Here is an 8738-nt window from a genome sequence, read left to right on the forward strand (position 1 = left end):
TGTGAAGGCTGGTTTCACTGTGTCAGCGGGGGACATGGAAGAGCAACGACGTTCAGAGTATGCGAGAAGAGTTAGTGAATTTGACTCGGCTACGCATGAATTTCATTGATGATTCACCGATAACCCCTTCGGAAGTGTGTGCTCAGTGTGTGATCGCCTATGGCATAAAGACTCCTTGACTCCGGCAAGCGAGCTCATGTATCCTACTATTCACCTAGCTTATCCAGAATGGCACGAGGAGACTACGAGAAGTGCTGTGGTGTGTAGAACGTGTCGAGCGAGCCTTAAAGACCAGAAGGTCTCCCTCTACAGTCTGATGGCTATGTGACTATACTCGTGTGGAGACAAAGTCTCACTACCTCAGTGATCACCGAGGTGTCTTCATAGGTATAAACAATAAATCTAAACAATACTAGACTCCAATGTGTGTCCTGCGTTAATCGTACGGTCAACATGGTACACCACAATTGGCTACACTACGAGCTGAACTATAGCGTAGCCATGCTATTATTGCTTTCGCAGCCTACCGGAATTAGCTAAAGCTAATCCCCACTTAATTTTCTTCTTTTTTTTTTCTTTTTTTTTTCTGCCACAATTAGAAGTGTGCGGCGACCTATACCGGAGTCTGCGACAGTGACAAGCAGCGGCTTGGTGTAACTAGCCTTTACGAGACGGTGAATTTGGTTGTTGAAACTTTCTAGCTAAGAGTGATGAGATTTGTTTAATACGTTGGTGTGGCACGACGTGCCTACGGCACGTTCGAGCAGATTAGAATGTTTTGACGTGAACGGAAGTGGCTAGTACGCCAAGCAAGTGTGAGTTACCATAGACGTGAGTCTGAGGTCTAGAAATCTGATAGTTTTTTTAAGACACTTCACTAGTTAACACCAGGAAACGATCGCCTTGAATAAAAATATATTGGACCTGCGGCATAACTCCATCAAGTTTTTGGACACCAGGAGAAGAAAATCATCCACAAATCGAGAGCAACGCAATAACTTTGACCCAGTGAGACGGGGTCTTTCTGAGCCGGCAACTCCTTTTACGTGATATAGTGTAAGGGCCCCGAAATAGCCTGCCAACAAGTAGCAAATCCTACTGCTGAAAACCACGTCGCTGTCATCCCGCATGTCTGCTGGTCTGATGGAAAAATATCTCGCGTCGGACAGCCTTGCAAGCTTCGCCTGAAAGTTTATCGTCCTATTATAGGGTCTATCATGAACTCGGAACTACTAGCGCGTTATTTGTGAAAAGGAGTGCGAGACTAACTGACCTACGCTCAGCACCATGTGTAACACCACCTGTGGATGTTGCTGGCCTCTCCATCACCTTTTGCGTTGTGGCGCGGTGTCGGAGGTGAGTGAAGCAGTCACTGCGCTTCCGTTTAATAAACCACCACTCCTGAAGTTTCTACCGTGTGCGGTGCGCCACCGAAAAAGGTGGTTTAGTTGTTTGTGCCTTCCGCTGTTTCTCACATGTAAAATGCTAAGCGACCGGCGTATTTCCAATTGGCATTTATGCACTTCCTTTAATCGAAGCACATCATTTTACTGGGGTCGCCGAGCAAACGATTATAACACTGTCCCGTTCCTTCTACGTGTCCTTCGAAGAGAAATCCGGTAAGCTTCTGCTGGTATCACATTGCACAAGACAAGTCCTTGATTTCCTCCCCGAAATACAATCCCCATTTCATCAGCTTGCACTTCGACCTGGAGTTGTAGATATGGCGCAATTGCACCTAAACGGCCTTTGGCAATATCCTCCTCTCACCAGTGGAAAAGTACTGCGCCGGACGACGACCGCTGCGGCGGCTCGGGTAACGTTTCATTAACTGATAAGGAAGCGACGTTGGGGACGCGCGCAGTGCTTTCTCGGAACTTTGCTTCGCTTATCGTGCGCGTCGAAGACTCGCTTTCTCTTGTAAGGAACGTTGCCAAAAGTGCGGTGTTCGTCGCTGCCTACGAACACGCTTGCAGGACTTCGCAACGACAGTTGTAGGTGCGCTACGCAACCGAGAACAACAAAACAAAAAAAGGAACATTTAAGTACCGCCTTAAAAGTAGATGTGATAACGCCTTTAACACAGCCGTTTAATTCCTCGAGTTCTTCTTTTGATCTCATCGCTTAAATTATTTACATTGTTAAACTTATTATTACTGTAACATCGGTGCACATCCCAAACAGACACACGTCAGTACGTTACACTGACCACAACGCGCTCACTAGATGCCCATCTAACGTTTTTGGCACCAACGAACCTCCGTGACCTATGGCACCTATATCATTTTTAGGTCATAGAATTGATTATCTTCACTCTGGGTAACGAACTTAAAGAAACGCGTTTCAAATTGAATCAATGAAAAACTTCTTAATAACAAGCTCTTTGTAGCAAGTGTTAAGCTAAATATAACAGAGTTCCGGACCAATAAACATGAGAATTATATGGCCGTTTGTGAGAGATTTAGGACCCAGGTAAACCTGCTCACAGTTGAAAGGGGCAGTACTCGACAGCATGACGAGCAGTGAAAACAGAGAATGCTAAAACGTAGACTAGAATTATTGCTACGCGTACGGTGTCAAGCTCTGGTCTTGACGAATCGGTTGAATACGTTAATAAAAAAAAAATAAAAATAAAATTGAACTAATTGAGATTAAGAGATACAAAGCTGCCGTTATACACGCCTGATGTGAGCGCTTATGAATGGGTGCAGGTGCCAAGTTTAGGAAAATTAGCGATGAAAAGCGGCTTGTTTCAAGTAATTAAATTAGGCCGACGCATTTTCAAAACGAAGTTACATGAATTTCTTGATCGATAGTGCATTTGTTGAGCACTATAGTGAATTGTTCGACAATATAACACACTTGAGGCTTGGTTTTGGCAATGAATTCTCTGGACAGCAGACTGGATGACAACGTCATAAATGCTTTCAGACACCAATAAGTGTACAAGGTTAAAAGGGCGATAGAAGAGCTGCCATCAGGCAATTCGCCATGGCCGGACTATCTAGGTGTTGCTTTTTACAAAAAATTCGGTTGACAGCTTGCCTGTATACTCCAAAAAATACTGGCTGAAATGTACGAAATAAAGAAGGTACCGCCTTCACTTAGCACGTCGCACACAGTCTTGATTCCTAAACCAGAGGAATGGGATAAGCTAGTCAGTTGGCTCATATAGATGAAAGTCCTAACTGGAATATTACAAAGCTTTATATAAGGAGCTAGTTGGCCGCTTCAAACGCGCGGCATTAATGGTCGCACAGTATTTACGAATACCTGCATTGTAAGGAACGTACTAGAATGCTGGGATGCCCCTAAGGTCTGGTGGACATGCAACACGAACTTGCGAAGGCATTTGACAGGGTTCTTCATGAGGTGCTTTCCTATGTAATGTAATACTACAATGTTAGGAACATTATTTTAGAGCGTGTTAAAATGACGTATGAAGAGTGTTCAGTGCAGATCGTCATTAACAAATCTCTTAGCTACAAAGTACCAGTTCATTCATCTTTAAGTCAAGGGTGTCCGACGTCTCCGCTGCTTTTTCTCCTTATATCTTGTACCTTTTCGTATGGTAGTCATTCGAGATGCAAACATGTGTGGTTTTAAGCTGCATGCCGCAAAAGTTAAAATGGTGGTTGATATAGACGACATCGCGATCTTTTGTGATCACAGGGAAAGCGTTCTCGAGGCTGTTCACCTTGGTAAAACTTATTGTAAAGTACACGGGAGCTCAGATAAAATTTGAAAAGAAGTAAGTGCATATGGCATGGAGGCTGGGTCATGACAATCGCAAATTTCGCTGGTATGCAGTGGACTACAGTATCTGCACTCTATCTGTCAATTCAGCACTATCGCGATTAATTTCGAAGCACCTTTGAAACGAACAGACTGAGGCGATGAAAAATAAAATGAAGGCGTGGCAAATCCGTATTGTGTCAACGGATCGCGCAAGATGCTGCCTACAATGTTTTGTTAACGCCAAAGTTTGGTATATTTCAGAAGTCATGCCCATGTCTCATGTAAACGTCAAAGAGATGCATCCTGTGTTCGCTGTCTTTATCTGGATTTCCAGTCGGGAATGAAGTAGTCGCAAAAATTTGTTTCGCTGATTTCGAGACGGTGAGCTTTGGTTATATCATTTGTTTATAAGGCAGATCGCATCGCTCTTTTTCTTCCTGCGTGATAAAACGAATGAATTTCTGCGTGCCGAGATTAAGGCAAGAGTGGAAAAAGCACTCCCGGAATTGGTCATATCTAGATTCAGTGTTAGGAGTTGAAAATGACTGGATATTATTGAGAAATTGCGTCTTTAAGAATGTTGTGCTAATGTATTTTTTTTTTTATTGCAGAATTTGGTCTCTGTAGCACAGAAAACCTTCTACGCAGACTTATAGTCGACAACATGATGCCTATACCTTTGTATAGGATGGGACAGTGCGGAGCCCCATAGAAATGATGCAGTGCAATGATTCAAAAAAGCTGCCTGTAAGGTCTACTGTTAAAAAAATTTCTTACAGCTACATCCTAACACTTTCCTCTTAACGAATGGCTTGAACAGAAATCTTCGTACCGCGGGTGACTAACTGTTCGTCGTGTAAAAAACACGGTACAGTTGAACATGCCTTCATTGCTTGTTGGGAGGCTATCTCTAATTTTTTTTTTTATATTTTACAGCGTAGTCTCAAAAAAATACTTTCCCGCAACCCAGTGAAGGATTCGAAACCTTTCATTTGAATGTCATTAAGGTATACCATTTGATGGGTTTGTAGCTCCTGGACCTTCACAGTTTGTGGAAGACGCGGATGGTTGTTGGTCATGCAGATGTCACTGTTCGGTCGGCGCGTGATGGCTTCACTGAAAGTGTTTCATTCATTAGTGAAATGTAATGAGGTCACAGTGACCTCACTGAGTTGGAGAGCCTTCTTGATAAGCTGGCACTCCTGAGGAAATTTTAATATACCCATGTATGATTTTGTTGCGCCGGTGCATTGTACATACTGATTTGTATTTGTATGGTATTGTCTAAGCAGACAATAAAGAAAACAATCCCTTCTTGGTTTATGCGGTGCGTGTCCGCCTATCGTTCAGACGCGGCTGTGTTCGAGCTCCAACGGCAACCAATTTATTTTTGAATTGCCTATTTTTGGGAGCATTCCATAGCATGGCATTCATTGATTACGAAAAAAGCATTTGACTCAGTGGAAACCTCGGTGGTCATGAAGGCATTGCGAAATCAGGGTGACGAGCTGTGCGTGAAAGTGATGGAAGATTTACAGTCTTTGTCAAAAGTGTAGAGCCCAAGGGGTTTGCTTCTGACCCACTTTGTGAAGCCTGTAATGCATTTCCGGTGTTCCTAATCTCTTGATAGTAAGAATATTTTTTGTACAACCCTCTCCAATGGGAAGGGCCTCCAATAATGATAAATCAGCCCCACTACACGGCACAGAAGTAGACCCCATAGGCTCTACACGTTTGACAAAAGCTGTATAGTGACTGCCAAGCAACCATAGTTCTGCACAAAGAAAATAAAATTTCTACAAAGACAGGTGTTAGGCAAGGAGACACGATCTCCCCAGTACTATTCACAGCTTGCTTAGAGGAAGTATTCAGAGACTTGGAATGGGAGCAGTTAGGGATAAGGGTAGATGGAGAATACCTCAGTAATCTGCGATTTAGTGATGACATTGCCTTCCTAAGTAACTCAGAGGATAAACCGCAAATAATGATTGATGACCTAGACCGGAAAAGTAGAAAGGTAGGCTTGAAAATCAATATGCAGAAGACTAAGGTAATGTTCAACAGCCTCGATTGGGAAGAAACAGCAGTTTACGTTAGGTAGCGAAGCACTGGAAGTAGTAGGCGAATATGTCTATTTAGGACAGGTAGTAACCGCAGATCCAGACCATGAAAAGGAAATAACAAGGAGAATAAGATTGGGATGGAGGGAATTTGACAAGCACTCGCAAATTATGACTAGCAGCTTACCAGTATCGCTCAAGTGGAAGGTATGCAACAGTTGCATCTTACCTGTACTCACCTATGGGGCTGAAACGTGGAGGCTAACCAAGAGAGTTCTACTTAAGTTGAGGACCAGCCAGAGGGCTATGGAACGAAAAATGGAAGGATAGATAGGAAGCGTGCAGAGTGCGTCAGATAAATAATTCAAGGTACTGATTCTAGTGGAAATCAAGAAGTGGGCATGGGCAGGACATGTAGTGCGAAGAGAGGATAACTGATGGTCGCTTATGGTAACAAACTGGATTCCAAGGGAAGGAAAGCGTAGTAGGGGCGGCAGAAAGTTAGGTGGGCGGATGAGGTTAAGAAGTTCGCAGAGGTCAAATGGATGCAGCTAGCACAGACCGGGATAATTGGAGGAATATGGAAGAGGCCTTCGCCCTGCAGTGGGTATAGTCCGGCTGATGATGATTAATAATAATAATAATAATAATAATAATAATAATAATAATAATAATAATAATAATAATAATAATAATAATAATAATAATAATAATAATAATAATAATAATAATAATAATAATAATAATAATAATAATAATAATATATTATTATTATTATTATTATATATTAATATATTATATATATTATTATTATTTTCCAAGATGGCGCCCAGTAAGGACGCATGTGCGCTGTGCTCCCGCCCGTTTTTTGGCAAGCAGCAGTTTTTACGATGTGCCGACTGTGCGAAACGTGTTCACACGAAGTGCGTCACCTGGGCGGATGACGAGCTGCAACTTCTGAAGTCCGGCTCTCGGCCATTCTTGTGTAATTTGTGTGCGTCGTCGTCGTCTGACGGTGTTAGTCTTAGCGACGGTGGTGCTAGAGCCCCTGGTGCCCCGCTCCTGCCCAGCCACCCGACCGGTTTTCCCCCTTCAGCCGCGACCGGCGAACATGGCGGTGAGTTTGCCTCGCTACGGGCTCTCCTCCTCGACGCGCTTGAGGGAATCTCTTTTCTGAGCGATGAGGTTGCCCAGCTACGGGAAGAGAACGAGCGCCTTCGTGTAGAGAACTCGCGGGCTTTCGTACAACAAGCCGAGGTTATCGCCTCTTTACGTGCCGATGTTCGCGGCCTACGCCAGGAGCTTGTGCGGTGCGCTGCTTCGCAGTGTGAGCGTCCTCTCGTCGAGCGTCCTCTCGTTGTCTCCGTGTGCAATCCTACCCGTGAGGAGCAGCCATCTGTGGACTACTCCGCCGCTCTTCACCGAGGGATGACTCCTGGAGATATTCCCTCTTCATCTTCTGCCTCTGCTCCTCGCCGTGCGGTTGACTTACCCAGTGAGATGAAGAAGCACCGAAGTCGAGCCATTACTGGCGCATCGAGCTCATCTGTCCTGAACGTTGCCATTTACCAAAAGAAGCGTCCGAAGACTATTTTCGTCTCTAAACTCAGTCCCGATACTACATCGGTAGACCTTACCAACCATCTAAAATCAGTGAATATTACTCCCATTTCCTGCCGGCAGCTGAAAACAAGGTACGACTCCTACTCGTCCTTCCATATTGAAGTTGATGAAGAATCCTACAGTAAGCTTGTTGAGCCTTCGATGTGGCCGATGGGTTGCATATACAAGGACTTTCGTGGGAAGCTTTACGACGATATGCTTCATCCCTCTGAACTGACGCAAAATTGCAGTGGCCCCTAATTTGGATATCTATTATCAAAACGCCCGAGGTCTTCGGACTAAGGGATCAGAATTTTTTTCTAGCGTCTTGTCCTCTTGTTATACCGCTGTTGTGGTTACCGAAACCTGGCTGTCAAGTGATATTCCTTCCAATGATTTCTTTCCAAATAATTACTCTGTTTTTCGTAGCGACCGCCCTGAAACAGGTCCCAAATCAAGAGGAGGTGGAGTGCTCATTGCTATTGACAGTTTTGTGAAGTGTGTTCGACGTTCCGATCTGGAAACTGTTGAAGAATGTGTGTGGCTCGAGCTCACTTTAAATCGACATGAAAAACTTTTACTTGCAGCTTTCTACATTCCTCCGAATCTACCTCCTTCAGCCTATGATGATGTTCTGCTCTCAATCGAACATGTTATAACCCGTCATAGCAAACACAAACTTCTTATTTTAGGTGATTTTAATACTCCTGGTATCAACTGGAACTCACTTATTTCTTCTCACAACAATCATTAAATATTAAGTAAGTGTAACGCTCTACTTGATTTCATAGCCTTTAACTCTTTGCAGCAACACAATTTCATTGAAAACTGTTGCGGTAATATTCTTGACATCTGTCTATCGAATTTTGAAAGTGTTCGAGTCTCGAGTTCGGACATACCGCTGACTCGCTGTGACAAATTTCACCCTCCGCTTCTAGTTACTACTGCTGTCTCTGCCTCACCTTCTACTAACTCAGATCGGGTGGGGAATTCGCCCCGTTTCGCGTATGCACGTGGTGATTATGTCGGTCTTTTCAATTTCTTCTCTTCCGTCGACTGGTCCCTTTTAAATGACATTAATGATTCAGATGGACAAGTCAGTCGCTTTACAGAAATAGTTCTTGATGGTATGCGTCGGTACATACCTTTGCATACTCCTACGCGTAGGAAGTTCCCTTCCTGGTTTTCAAGGGAACTAATAACGGCGTTAAAGCTCAAGGAACGGGCCCATCGTAAAGCGAAACGCCCTGGGTTTCACAATTGGGCAGATGAGTTTCGCCGTGTGCGTTCTCTTTGCAAACGCTTATACAAGCGGGACTACGACTCCTATCTTGAGTC

This window comes from Amblyomma maculatum, chromosome 6 (genome assembly GCF_055883805.1).
Source record: "Amblyomma maculatum isolate TAMU_Amacu chromosome 6, ASM5588380v1, whole genome shotgun sequence".
NCBI lineage: Eukaryota > Metazoa > Arthropoda > Arachnida > Ixodida > Ixodidae > Amblyomma > Amblyomma maculatum.